General features: G+C 42.3%; 1 protein-coding gene across 1 annotated transcript in view; it reads left to right on the top strand.

Annotated features, from left to right (window-relative positions):
• The window catches only part of SLC1A1 (solute carrier family 1 member 1), a 51,384-nt gene that overhangs the window by 3,572 nt on the left and 32,206 nt on the right, over positions 1 to 15,606 (top strand). The gene's annotated exons all lie outside the window — the stretch shown is intronic.

The raw sequence follows: 15,606 nt of genomic DNA, 5'->3' as shown, positions 1-15,606 counted from the left end.
CTTACAGTGAAAATTAAAGAATAAGTGATTAGAGTGCATGTGGTCTCGGGCACTGAGCTGCAGCAGTGCTCTATACTAAAGCAGAGATCTTTTTACAGACTTCCGGAGTATACACAAGTAGGTTACAAGTTTTTTTGACTACTTACATTTTTGGAACCTGTTAGACCAGCATCATTTTGTCATAGCTCTGTTGTTCGGGAATCTGTTTCAGAGGGATTCGGCTTGTGGAAATTTCCTGGTTGTGTGTTTACAAGTACTTTAATTTTTTTTTTTCCTTTTTGTCGCTTAATAGGGTGTCTCTCCATCGCTTCCTACATTAATTGAGAGCTTCACCTAACTGTGAGCCTGCCTATGCTCTAAAGTGTTGTTTTTCCAACAGCACACGTGCGGGCACTGGAATTGTTCAGGTGTTCACGTGGCAGACGTGAGGAGTGCAGCACTGAGGCTGGCGTACCACCTGTCACCGGGCGCCGTTTCCTCATCCCGCCGCCGCTAGCGTTTATCAGCTCTGTCTTACGGCAGTTGCTGTGCCGCTCGCGCACGTGTGTCCTGGCGTTCGTGACGCACGGCGTGCGAAGAGGAGGGGAGGGGCGGGCAGGAGGAGCTGTCCGAGGTGCCTTCAGGGCTGCCGGCGGGCGGGCTGGCGCTGTGGGGTCGGGAAGCGGCGGCGGGAGAAAGCGACGAGGTGACCGATCGCGGGAGGGGTGGTGAACGCCTCCAGCATGCCCGAGTGTCTGGGATTTGCACCTCTGAAATGAAGTGCATGTAGGCTCTGCAGGATCAGACACCTTGCTTGTGCAGTTGCTTTGCTGGAAGGTTGAGTGTGGCATAAAACGTCCTTTTCCTCCTGCATTTCAGAGCGAGATTTATATATGTGTAGTTCCTATCTGTAACACCAGCATCGCTGAAACTTTGAGTGGTGTGGCTCTAGCCGTTTGCCAGGATTTGATGACAGTAGCAGTCACTGGAGCTTCTGTTTTTTGCTTTATGATATCATCCCAGGAGCCTATATACCAAAGGTTATTGTTTAATTTTAACTAAATTATTATTTGGTGTTACAGAATTAAATAGTAATACCTCCCTACAAGAATATTTTTTGTTCATGGGTCTGTGTTAAAAAAAGAAAATAATAAATTTATCAGGTGTATTCGCACCTGCTGAATGAAATGATAGGCTCCCTCTGCAATCAGATATAGGGGGATTTGACAGCTGCTTTTAAAAGCACTCATTTCTTTAAAATTCATCCATGTAAGAGCAGTGCTGGCACATGCTAGCATTACTGTAAGCCCACCAGTGCATTCTTACAAGAATGAACTTCTCACAGGGTGAAGGCAACAGCACAATAGTAGTCTATCATGCACTCTGTTGATGACCTCGGCACACAGAAGGCCAGCCTGTATCCAGGGAGGTCACCATACTCCTGAGGGTGAGAAGTTTCTTTTCAAATGTAGCCTGCAGCCTCTAAACCACATAAACCCATAAAGTGTTTCAGATTCTTCCAGTAAGTTGTTTTGTCTCTGACAAGTGTAATTTGAAAATAAAAAGCCTATCCTGGATACTGAGTAGAGCTTCACTTTTTTCATTCCCACCTCCTCATACTTTTACCAAAAAGTGGCCTGTTAGCTTAATTTAAGCTGTCTTCAGTACCATTTCTCTTTGCTTGCACAGTACAGTGTGAAGGTTGCAAACAGTGAAGCAGATTAATTGCCTCTTGAAATACAATAGGGAAAACAGAGCCCTTTTCTTCACAGCAAGCAAAAATTAAAGTGAATATACTCAAGCAAAGGAATTACTACCCTTGTCAGTTTCTGACGAGTGTAGTTGCAAAGTAAATATCTGATTACTTTCCTGAAATCTCAAGCATAACATTTAATTAATTTGGAATTCATAACAAGTGAAGACCAGACATCATGAATCAACTATGGTACCATGGAAATTAAACAGAAGACTTGTTTTTCCCCTGGTGTGATTTAGAGCACCATAGATGATACTTGTGAATTTTTATGCCTCATTAGGCAGTTGTGATGCTAATCTGGTTGTTCTTCTATGTCACACTGCATACAGTTTGATACAGGACAAGATCTGTTCAGAAATGTGTGAAACCCAGCAATTCTGAAAAAATGACTGAATTTAGTTTTAAAGACAGAAGTAAAATGCAGAATGGCTAACACCTTAATCTGAGAGATTTGCAGACTACTAAGGTTCAAAAATGCTCTGAGCAAAACAAAAGAAACCAGACTGAAGTTAAGCATGGTGCCTCTTTTGCTCTTGCGATGTTTTGGAGCAAAGAAAACCCAACTTTTATTTGTTCTTGTGGTGTGTAAAGTGTTTTCCTATTGTCCATGTATTTTGTGTCTTGTTTTAAGAAAAAGCCTGGCTTTCACTTCATGTGAATGAAGTGGAATTGTTACTAGAGTTAACTTTTAAATTAAAAGAGTTTTGCGGGGAACTGTCTGGATATGTAATCCATATGTAGCCTCATGAGTATGTATGTATGCCCAGAGACTATATAAGGACAGCTTGTGCAGCAATACAGAGACACACGTTAGGAGTGGCTATTCCCCGTGTCTCCCAGCGCCGCAATAAAGAATAACTGCTTGTCAACTTGAAAACTTTGTTGGCAAGTTTGTTCCTGGAGTTTTCTCCGAATCAATTGAGTGGGCTCTACAAAGCCCCAGACGTACCAAAGTCAATAGATATTTCTTTCCATTTGAAGCAATAATACCAGTACCAATAGCAGAAAAACATTTAATGTTTCCAGTTTTCCAATATTATTCAAAGGAAAATACTACAGTGTAATTAGAAAAATATTTATTGTTTTCTGTCTACATCTTAACAAAGCATAAATACCTTTTCTTATTATATACCTCAAGAAATATAAAATGTTCAGGTTGAGACTACTCATAAACAACAGCTGCACTGTTTGCACATATACCTTTTTTATTTTATTTTAAACAAAAGCCTCATAGCATCGTAGGATTTGTGGAAGGCATTTTTACTCATAGCCCCACAGCAGTAAGTCATGCTGTGAGATCATGTCTGTATCATACATCATTTTGAAAATTAGGGCTACATTGGACTTAGTGTTCCAGATTTATTTTTCTGTCTGCCATTGTTCCATGTATTGTATATTCCATGAGAATCCAAAAGCATGCCAAATGATTAAATTTGACATGTGATAACCATTTATATAGATTATATGTAATATAAATATTTCAAAGTATATTGCAAAACATCCATTTCTTGGTCTTTTCATGGTTTTGGAACCGCAAGATGACCTGGCTTTGCTTAATCTGAACTAATTTTCTATGTAATATCTCTGATTTCTCAAGGCTTTGATGTCTTTATTAGTTTCGTAATAATATTTCTGCATGTCACTATCTGTCTCTCTCTAGATTCCACTAAATTGCCTTTCTGTCTGCTTATCTCAATTTATTACAGTCAGAATCGTTCCACTGCCCTTCCAGCAAGGGAATAGCTGGAACAGAATGACCTATTTACTGTCCTTTATTCTCTTCACAGTTTAAAACAGAAGCTGTAACAAGGATCAGAATCTAGCAGATATTCCTAATTACTGGCCTTTCACTTTTCTTACACCATTGTCCTCCATTTAGTTTCTCATGTGCTTCGGAGGTCTTAAAGGAAGGTGTGTTTTTCCTGATGTGCTCTATTCAGCTAATATCTTTGGGTGGGCTATACAGGATATACAAAGGTGCTTATATAGGTTTGGAATAGCAAGCAAATGTTGTGGAAAGAGAACAGATCATCAGTGGGCTTTTAAAAGGGAGAGAAGCTCTGATTTTATGGGTAGTATTGAAATGGTGCCATTGGTGATGTAATATGTGCAGCCATGTAAGCAAGATGTTAGACACTAGAACTGGGGACAAGACAGTATGTGAAATGAATTACAAAAAGGGTTCAAATGAAAGCACTATTTTGTGAAATTGAGTGGATTTGGAGGCATGTAAGCAGCAAGGCCTGTATGTGTCTGTTTGACTGTAGAGGAGAGAGGTCATAGTTAAGGCGTCCAAGTTACAGATGGATAGGGTGAAGGATAATGGTAGTGGTTTTAGAAGTGCAAAAGAAGTGTGAATTACTGTTGTCATATTAAATTTCAATTTTCCTGTAAAATACAGGATTATGAGATAGAAAGATATCTCCTGGGTTGTCACATCTAGTCTACTGCTGCTTCAGGTTACACCATTTTAGACAAATTTTTGTAACATACCATGTTTTACATTAAAGATGGGTATGCTTCTTTGTGCTTCCTTATAGGAAGCTGTATTCATCAGTCTGACTGTTGAAAGCCTTACAATTTCCAGTCTAAATGTGTTCAGGTTCAGTATGCACCCATTTGTTAAAATATTGCTTTCTCTGCAGTTCATAGAATCATAGAATCATAGAATAATTAGGGTTGGAAAGAACCTTAAGATCATCTAGTTCCAACCCCCCTGCCATGGGCAGGGACACCTCACACTAAACCATGCCACCCAAGGCCTCATCCAACCTGGCCTTGAACACCAGCAGGGATGGAGTATTCACAACCTCCCTGGGCAACCCATTCCAGTGCCTCACCACCCTAACAGTAAAGAATTTCTTCCTTAGATCCAATCTAAACTTCCCCTGTTTAAGTTTTAACCCGTTACCCCTTGTCCTGTCACTACAGTCCCTGATGAGTAGTCCATCCCCAGCATCCTCGGAGGCCCCCCTTCAGGTACTGGAAGGCTGCTATGAGGTCTCCACGCAGCCTTCTCTTCTGCAGGCTGAACAGCCCCAACTTTCTCAGCCTATCTTCATACGGGAGGTGCTTCAGTCCCCCGATCATCCTCGTGGCCCTTCTCTGGACTTGTTCCAACAGTTCCATGTCCTTTTTATGTTGAGGACACCAGAACTGCACACAATACTCCAAGTGAGGTCTCATGAGAGCAGAGTAGAGGGGCAGGATCACCTCTTTCGACCTGCTGGTCACGTTCCTCTTGATGCATCCCAGGATACGGTTGGCTTTCTGGGCAGCGAGCACACACTGAAGCCAGCTCATGTTCATTTTCTCATCGACCAACACCCCCAAGTCCTTCTCTGCAGGGCTGCTCTGAATCTCTTCTCTGCCCAGCCTGTAGCCGTGCGTGGGATTGCTCCAACCCTGGTGTAGGACCTTGCACTTGGGCATGGTTAAACTTCATAAGGTTGGCATCAGCCCACCTCACAAGCATGTCAAGGTCCCTCTGGATGGCATCCCTTCCCTCCAGCGTATCAACCGAACCATGCAGCTTGGTGTCATCGGCAAACTTGCTGAGGGCGCACTCAATCCCACTGTCCGTGTCAGCGACAAAGATGTTGAACAAGACCGGTCTCAACACCGATCCCTGAGGGACACCACTCGTTACCGGTCTCCAGCCAGACATCGAGCCATTGACCACAACTCTTTGCGTGCGGCCATCCAGCCAGTTCTTTATCCACCGAGTGGTCCACCCATCAAATTGATGTCTCTCCAATTTAGAGACAAGGATGTCATGTGGGACAGTGTTGAACACTTTGCACAAGTCTGGGTAGATGACGTCAACTGCTCTGCCCCTGTCCATCAGTTTTGTAGCCTCATCATAGAAGGCCACCAAATTGGTCAGGCAGGGTTTCCCCTTAGTAAAGCCATGCTGGCTGTCACCAACCACCTCCTTGTTTTTCATGTGCCTTAGCATGCCTTCCAGGAGAATCTGCTCCAAGATTTTGCCAGGCACAGAGGTGAGACTGACTGGTCTGTAATTTCCTGGGTCATCCATTTTCCTCTTCTAGAAAATGGGGGTTATATTTCCCTGTTTCCAGTCATCGGGAACTTCACCTGACTGCCATGATTTTTCAAATATGATGGCCAGTGGCTTAGCAACTTCATTTGCCAGCTCCTTCAGGACCCGCAGATGGATTTCGTCAGGTCCCATGGACTTGTGTACGTTTAGGTTTTTAAGATGGTCTCAAACCAGATCCTCTCCTACAGTGGGCCTAGGGTCTTCATTCTTACAGTCCCTGCATCCGCCTTCCAAGACTTGGGTGATACAGTCAGAGCCTTTGCCAATGAAGACCAAGGCAAAGAAGTCATTAAGAACCTCAGCCTTCTCCAAATCCAGGGTAGCCAGTTCTCCCAATAGCTTCCAGAGGGGGCCTACATTGTCCCTAGTCTGTCTTTTATTCTCTACTTACCTATAGAATCCCTTCCTGCTATCCTTAATGTCCCTAGCCAAGTTCAATTCTAACTGGGCCTTAGCTTTCCTAACTTGGTCCCTAGCTTCCTGGACAACATTCCTGTATTCTTCCCAGGCTGCCTGTCCCTGCTTCCACCTTCTATAAGCCTCTTTTTTCCTTTGAATTTTCCTGATCAGCTCCTTATCCATCCAACGAGGTCTCCTGGCCCTACTGCCGCACTTCCTTCTAGTCACGACACAACACTCCTGAGCTTGTAGCAGGTGATCCTTGAATAACAACCAACAGTCTTGGGCCCCCCTGCCCTCTAGGGCTGTATCCCATGGAACCTTACTAAGCAGGTTCCTGAAGAGGCCAAAGTCTGCTCTCTTGAAGTCCAGGGCAGTGAGCTTGCTGCACGCTCTTCTCACTGTCCTGAGGATCTTGAACTCAACCATCTCGTGGTTGCTGCATCCAAGGCTGCCCTGGAGAGTCACATTTCCAACGAGCCCTTCCCTGTTGGTGAGCAGGAGGTCAAGCATGGCACCTCTCCTTGTCGGCTCCTCTATTACCTGCAGAAGGAAGTTGTCTTCCGCACAGTTGAGGAACCTTCTGGATTGCTTGTGCCGGGCTGTACAGTTCCGGGCAGCTCAGCCATTTTCTGTATTTCTGGCTCACTCATCCCTGTTGGATAAGCCAATCTCTTTTCAGAAGGTAGGCTTCTCATTCTGTTAATCGCTCTACAGTCGTTTGTGTGTATTCCTGTTTGAGTGCACTTTTTATGGAGTCTTAATGAGTTTCACACAGTATTCCCACACAGAACGGGCAGGTACCAAATTCATGAGGAACTGTAGGTTGTGTAACTGCTGAGAAAGAACTGGAGTTTTTCTCATATTACTTAATTTATGAGTTACTCATGCTAATAGATGGTGTTTATTATGTTAAGGTTGTTAGTGCTGTGCTTAACTTCACAAATTCTGAGTCACTGAGTTTGTGGAAAAGCTGTGAAAGACGCAGATTGCATCTCTGATACAACTTAATTTATCTTAACAGAGTTAAGGACTAACCAAGGAATTAATTCTTCACAACACCTCTTTGTATTTTTTCTGTATGTTAATGTACTGTTCCTATAGGTAGATTCTGTACGGCAGTTCTCACTAATGTACTAAGATATGTGAACAAATGAAGCACGATCATAAAGTTTTTTTCTTTCCTTCAAATGTATACTTTTATCTTGGCTTTCTCAGATAGACATTACATCTGAAAATATTTGGAAGATGTGTACATTTCAAATTCATCTACAGCATATTTAGATAAATTAGAGGAAACTAGGAGTCCAGTAGGAGATGCTGCTGTTCTGGGGGAGCACTGGTTCGTCAGTCAGCAGAACTGTGGTCACTTGCAATCACAGGAGAGCGGCCACAATTTCCCTTTTCCTGGCTGAATAAATTAACTGCCCTTGGTTTGACTAAGGGTGGATCCTGTGAAGGGCTGCATTGCAGAAAGGCTGCTCTGTGGTATCAGTGACTGCTGCAGTCTGCTTTGTGTTATCAACCCTGCTGCAGGCTCCTGCAGCACAGAAAGCAGCTGGAGTTATGTGGCTTTGTTGGTTGCAGCAGTCTTTACACCTCCTGTGGCTAAGGGGTATCCCACACTGGAGAAGCTAGTTTTTCACCCTCCGGCCAGTGCTCCACCTTCATTCCTGAAGTCACTGTACGCCCGAACTTCCCTCACACTGCAGTCAGATGACGATGTGTCGTTATGTTTAGGAATTTACAACCGCTGCACCCTCAACAGGTCGATCAGAGAGAGGACACAGGGCGTCTCACAACCACAGAGGAATTAACACACCTTCCTCTAATACATTCTTACTAAATATTTTTCAGTAGGCCAAGATCTGTCTGGGGAACGTTCTTCTGGAAGGTTTCTGAGAGAACTTTTCTTCACATCTATTTGTAAGCAAGATGGTAGTCTGTGCAAAACCAGCATCCATAGAGTCAAGATCAGTTACCATGCAGTTTATACCCCAGAGGCTTTAAATTCTACCTCAGTAGTTGTCTGCAGTTTTCCAAGAATCCTGGGTTTTTTCAGTTAACATCAGTATTTTTATTGAAAGGAATATTGTCAAGTAGGCTGTGAAAGAATAAAATGCATAACATTAGAAATATCAAAAATAATGCAAAAAGAGCTGAATTAATAAGCTGAAATAATAAGTTTGAGTGTTATTACAAGCAGTAATTTTTTCTACACCCTCTATTCTAGTGTTTTGTAGTTGGCACTGTATATTGCCAGTGATATTACAGAACCTTTAGAAAGAGCAGAAACAAAATGGATTTTATAAAATATTACTAGAGGACTCGGACTGTATCACAGATTGAAAAAATCTTGCCTGCCCATGCTGTAATTTGACATGTTTATATTTAATGTTTTGTGTTGTATTTCATATCAAGTCAGTGACCTATGTTTGCTAGCCTTTTCAGTCCTGTGAGTCATCTGCTGTAAAGATAATCCAGTTAAGACCCACCAATCACTGCACCCCCATACAACAGACCAGACTGGTTCTGTGTAAACACAGCCGTCATCTCTTAGACCCTGGAAAGCCCAAGGCTTGACAGATGTGATGGATACAGTGCTATATGCAGTGCAGAGAGTTCTTGGTACTATCCCCTTGTAGTACTTTAGCCCAAGTAGTGTTCTCATCCCTCCTGCCAGTCACAATCAATGACAATGGTAATATAAGCAAAATCTCACTAATTAATTCCTGGCTCTAGGACTGGTGTCAGCATCAGAATTTGGGGGTTTTGACCATTGATCAGTCTGTACAGCACCAGGCCTGCTGTGGCAGATGGGGTACGCCTGTCCCAAAGCAGGGAAAGGATTCTAGCCCAGGAGCTAGCAGGACTCCTGGTTCAGAGGGATAACTAGGTTCAGAGGGGATAACACCAAGTTCACTAGATATGAACCGAGGGGTAGCATGCCACTGTTGGAGTCCAGATCCACAGGGCAACTTAGATGTATTTATGCCAATGCCTGCAGCATGGGCAGCAAACAGGAGAAGCTGGAAGCCGTTGTGCAATAGGAAAATGTTGACACAGTCACCATCACAGAAACATGCTGGAATGATTCACATGATTGGAGTGCTGCAGTGGATGGAGACAGGCTCTTCAGGAAGGATGAGCAAGGAGAAATAGGTGGTGGGGTTTTGTTGTATGTCAGGGAGTGCATCAACTGCCTGGAACTCAGTGTTGTGAGTGAGAAGGCTGAACGTTTACAGGTGAAGATAAGGGGGAGGCAAACCAAGCTGATATCCTGGTAGGAGTCTGTTATAGACAACCTAGTCAGGATGAAGCTACAGATGAAGTGTTCTTCAAACAACTGGGACAAGTTTCAGGATCCCTTGCCCTTGTTCTCAAGGGGGACTTCAACCTACCAGATGCCTGCTGGAAGTACAACACAGCAGAGAAGAAACAAGCCAGGAGCTTCCTTCAGGTGTGGAAGCTAACTTTCTATCACAGCTGGTTAGTGAGCCAGCTAGGGGAGATGCCTGGCTAGATTTGCTGATCACAGAGAAGGACTGGTGGGTGATGTGATGGATGATTGGAGGCCACCTTGATGGTTGGAGGCCATCTTGGGCAAACCCATCACAAAATGACTGAATTTTCAGTCCTTGGAGAAGTCTGGAAGAAGGTCAGCAAAACCTCCACCTTAGACTTCCGGAGGGCTGACTTTGGCCTGTTTAGGATGCTGGTTAGCAGAATTCATTGGGAAACATCACTAAAGGACACGGGGTCCAGGAAGGCTGGACACTCTTCAAGAATGAAATCCTTAAGACACAGGAGCAGGCGGTCCACATGGGCCGACAGTCAAACTGACAGTCAAATTGGGGAAGAAACCAATGTGGCTGAACAGGGAGATATTGCTGGAACTCAGGAGAAAAGAGAGAATTTATCACCTGGGGAAGAGGGGACTGTCACCCTATGAAAAGTACAAGGATGTTGTTAGGTTATGTAGAGAGAAAGTTAGAAAGATGAAGGCACAGATGGAACTAAATCTGGCCACTGCCATAAAAGATAGTAAGTACTTTTACAAATATATTAGCAACAAAAGGAGGGCCAAGGAGAACCTCCATCTTCTACTGGATGCTAGGGGAAACCTAGTGACTGAGGATGAGGAAAAGGCTGAGGTACTTAATGTTGCCTTTGCCTCTGTCTCTCAGCCACCCTCAAGGTACTCAGTTCTCTGAGTTCGATGGCAGATGGGGAACTGATTGAGGTCCCCATAATTCAGGAAGAAATGGTTAGCGACCTCCTGCTCCACTTAGACATATACAAGTCTACAGGGCCAGATGGGTTCCACAAAGAGTGCTGAAGAAGCTGGCAGAGGAGCTTGCTAAGCCACTCTCCATCATCCATCAGCAGTTCTGATCTAGTGGGGAGGTCCCAGAGAGTTGGAGGCTGAGCAACACGACATCTCTCTACAAAAAGGGCAGGAAGGAAGACCCTGGGAACTACAGGCCTGTCATCCTGAGCTCAGTGCCAAGGCAGGTCATGGAGCAGATGATCCTGAGTGAGATCATAAAGCAGATGCGGGAAAATGGAGGGATCAGGCCCAGTCAGCATGGGGTCATGAAGGGCAGGTCCTGCTTTACCAACCTGATCTCCTGTGATAAGGTGCCCCACTTGGTTGATGAGGGAAAGGCTGGAAAGCTAGTCAGTGGAAAAAGACCTGGGAGAGCTGATTGACGGAGCTGAACATGAGCCAGCTTGTGCCCAGGCAGCCAAGAAGGGCAACAGCATCATGGCCTGTATCAGCAATTTTGTGTCCAGCAGGGCCAGGGCAGTGATCATCCCCCTGTACTCAGCACGGGTGAGGCTGCACCTCGAAACCTGTGTTCAGTTCTGGGCCCCTCACTACAAGAAAGACATTGAGGTGCTGGCGAGGGTCCAGAGAAGGGCAAAGCTGGTGAAGGGTCTGGAGCACAAGTCTGATGAGGACCGGCTGAGGGAACTGGGATTGTTTAGTCTGGAGAAGAGAAGGCTCAGGGGGGACCTTATTGCTCTCTATAACTACCTGAAAGGTAGTTATATATATTATATATATATGCTCTCTATAACTACCTGAAAGGAAGTTGTAGTGAGGTGGATGTTGGTCTCTTCTCCCAAGTAACAAGTGGTAGGACAAGAGCTGCACCAGGGGAGGTTTAGATTGGATATTAGGAAAGATTTCTTCACAAAGAGGGTTGTCAAACACTGAAACAGGCTGCCCAGGGAAGTGGTAGAGTCACCATCCCTGGAAATAAAAACCATGTAGATGAGGCCCGCAGTGATATTGTTTAGTGGTGGTCTTGGCAGTGCTGGGGTAAAGGTTGAACTTGATGATCTTAAAAGGTCTTTTCCAAACTAGCTGATTCTATGATTCTGCTTCCTGCTCCCCTCTCCCTGGGTAGTGCAATAAAAAATATATTCCTTGTGGCTTTTTATGCTGTGACTCCTGGGACCACCTTAAAGATAGTCCCAGATAAAAGATAGCCAACAGATCTGTCTTGGTGTTCTCATTCCCAGTAGTTTTCTTCTTCTTTGTTTTTATTCTCACCGTTACCCGTCAATTATCTTAGTCTACATTTACAGCCTTTCTTTGAAGGATTTCTGTCTGTTACCAAGCTTATAGAAAGGCTATGTGCTACCTGGGAGACCAATGCCAACAAATCAAGGCATTGAGTGCTTCATACAGGTTTAGACAAGAGAATTGTGGCCTCTTCACATACTGCAGTCCCAGGGACCCAGACTGCACATTCCGCTTTCTGTGTCAGTGGCTGCTAGGAGAGGAAATGTAGACACCATGCTATACAGCATGTATTATAGTTTCCACAGTTGCAATGACATATTTACCTCAGAAAATTAAAGTCATGGGGTTGTACTATTTTTTCCACTTTCATTCATCTCTTCTGCCTAGTATTGCAGACTTTAATTAGTACATGCTATTGAGCTGTAAGTAGTGGATTGCTCTTGTGGTGAAATTCATAACATAATTTAGCCATGTGGGCAAGAAGGAAAAACAAGGAGAAGGGATGGAAAAGAAAGAAAAACAACTTGGCATGAACAAGAAGAAAGGTAGAGGGGTTGAAACTGAGAAAAAGAGGAAAAGAGCAAGCAGAAAAAGTCATGTTTTGCTCTGTTAAAAAAAAAAAAAAAGGTAGAAGTTAATTTTTCCATAAATGAAAAATAGAAATGAAAAGAAAGGAAAAGTCTCAATATATAGTAGAGGCTTTGCCTACTGCAGGGTTTTTGTAATTAGAAGTATATGTAAAAATTAGTTTCAGAAATTGTGAAGCATGAGTAGCATTCATGTAGAGAAATTAATGTTTTATAAGACTTCCATCTATATACTTAGGGCTGGTGTAATCCATGTGATATTAAAAGCACTGGTGACCAGTGAAATGTGTGCTCGGCCACAGTTCTTTCTGGGCATTATAATTCCCAGAAAGAAAACTCCAGTTGAATTTGGTTATTGACATGAGGATCAGAAAATTCTGTATATGTCCCTTTGCAAATTTGTTCTGCTGACTTGCTAACCTTCTCTTATTACTGTTACAAAATACAATTTCTTACATTTCAATGCTAGGTTCAAGCAGATATGCTAGATGCTAGCTCAAATTAAAAAGTGGCTGCATTTTACTGTATTTTGGCATACTACACAATTATTAGTATGGGTTCTTTGGCATACTACACACAGAATATGGATATAAGTGCTCTGTCTGGTAAAGGAATTGCATGAACAAGGTAGTGAGAGCAATAATGTAATTTCAAAAGATTGTTGGAACAAGGAGCTCTTTCGTCAGTTGCTGCCACTAGATAAATAATATCCTTACAAAGACAAAACAAACCAACCCAACAAAAAAAAAAAAAGCCCAAACAAAAAAATCTCCCAAAACCCAAATACAAGTATGTAATTAGTGTAAGGAAACTGCTGAAATCTTGGGAGTTTTTGTAGTGAAATCTAAAGAAGTGGAAAAACTCTGAAGAATGAAAATGAGGGTGAATTCTTCTGCCTGCTAGTAATCCTGTTCTGTGATCAAACTGGTCAAACATGAAAGTCACCACCTGGAATGAAAGGCACATGGTTACTAGTCACACCTGCTCAAAGTGCAGTGGCATTACACATCTTTTAATACAGTCTAGTCTTGATGCAACATAAGTATATGCCTATGCTATAACGTGAATAATCTGAAGGTATGGAGATTATCTGTATGCTTAGATTCAGCTATTTACAATGGTGTTTTCAGGATCCAAACCTTAGCAACTTACTTCAATACATGTACCCATTTTATAAACAGAGTTTTATCTTACTTGGACTTACCTTGAAGTCCAGACTAATTGTTTTGAACACATTTAATTCAGTCACTAGATTAGAAACAGATGTCATTGTGTCTTATCAGTCACTGATCAAAGTGTTTACATAATATTGCAAATATCATCAAGGCTATTAAGATTCAAGATTGCCGCAAGAAATTTAAACTGTCCAAGTTCACCAGCACAGATGACACTTAAATCAGAAATCGTTATAGATTCTTAGAGCAGCCTATTTGCCTGAAAGGTTAACTTACTCATTTTCAATCTCTTTATTAACAGGAGACACATAGTAAAAGTTTATAATCTGCCTCTATTTTCTTTCAGCCTGTTTTTACAAATGGAGATAGAACACAGAAAAAATGGCTGGTTTTTTGTGCTCTCAGAGGCAAGTTCTGTGAAGGTAACTAGTAGTTTACACTTCTGCATCAAACTAACATCCAGATAGCCTGTGAACCACAGGCATGATGAATCTTTAGGAAGAATTACTATGAGGGTGGTGAAACACTGGAGCAGGTTGCACAGAGGAGTTGTGGATGCTTCGTCCCTGGCAGTGTTGAAGGCCAGGTTAGACAGGGCTTGGAGCAACCTGGTCTAGTAGAAGGTGTCCCTGCCCATAGCAGGGGGTTGGAACTGGGTGATCGTTAGGGCCCTTCCAACCCAAACCATTCCATGATTTTTTCAAAAATCCTTGCTTTCTAGAAGAGAATGAGTTTCTTGTTCAGTAGATAATTGGATATGGATCCCTTCAGTACCAATGGTACAATTCAGATGTCTGTGGATTTGCCTAAATCTTTGAACCTGCTGGTAATGTCTGCCTCCACAACTTTAATCACGTAGAATGAGGAATGTATCCTGTAAGCCTGTTCAGTCTAACTTTACACCAGCTTCTTGAGTAACACCTAACTCAAATGTCTTGTATAGCATAAAAAATGAAACTGGGAGAAGATGGGCATTTGGCTTGAGCACTAGCAGCTTTCATGGGACCCCACAAGTTTATATGAACCACTGAGCCTGATAAAGGTAGACTGGTATCTTTTTGTGCTGTTGTAACAGTTCTGCTGTAAAACACACACCACTGATGCCACTAAAATAACAAAGGGTGTAAATAATTCTATTAGCTTCAGTAAGGCTGTTCTTACGAGTAAGACCTTTAAGCATGCAGTGAGTAACAAACGGTTCTGCTTTGCCATGTCTCACTCAATCCAGTTTGAAATTTTATCTCTTGATGTTCAGTTCAGCCAGGACTGAAGCATTGCAAAGTTTGTATGTGAAACAACAGTCATAATGGTTTTTAAAGACTGATGAACACATTTCCTATACCAGTGATTTTCATTTGAAAATCATATTGAAATGGAAAATAAAGGTATTGCCTGCCAAACTGAAGAAATTTGTCTTTTGGCCTATGATTTATTTTCTTTTAGTAGAAATCTCATTTGTGATTTGTCTTAGAAGCTAGAACTGTCTGATAATTCATTTAATCCAAAGGTAAGAGGAAGTATGAAAGTGCCTTGTGCTGTGGCTCAATCAGCGGTTAAACTTACAGTTTGGTATTTTGTAGATTGATCATGTAATGTAATGAGTGTGAGTATGCTGAGTGCATTTTTGTTGATCAATTTCCTGGAAATTATTAAATTAATTTAGTGATTGTAGTCACACACTTTTCTAATTATGTAGAGCAGCAAATAGTGAAAGCATTGCTGCTGTGTAGATGTATTTTCACCGGTACAAATTATCTAAAATATTTATATTGTATCACTTTTTAAAATGTTTGATAGTGTTTACATATTGTATTGATTTTTTTTTTTTTTAAAAAAAAAAAAACAGTTGTGGGTCTTCTAGAGCTAATGAAACCAGGTAAAAAGTCACTGCTGGACTTGACCGATAATCAGAGGGCATAATCAAGGTTTTTCCAAAAATATACTTACAGACATCCTCCAAGTTCAGAATTACATCTGTTATTGCTATGTCTATCACTAATATATAGAACAGAAAAGGCAACATCTCTTCTCTAATTTGCTGTAGAAGTTTCACTATTGCTTTAAAAATGTGCCTGTTGCTCTTTTTTTTTTTTTAAATGTTCTCTCTTATT

The sequence above is a fragment of the Psittacula echo genome, assembly GCF_963264785.1.
Source record: "Psittacula echo genome assembly, chromosome: Z".
In the NCBI taxonomy this organism is placed as follows: Eukaryota; Metazoa; Chordata; class Aves; order Psittaciformes; family Psittacidae; genus Psittacula; species Psittacula echo.
The sequence above is the reverse complement of the archived record's forward strand: the minus strand, read 5'-3'. Positions and strand labels throughout refer to the sequence as shown.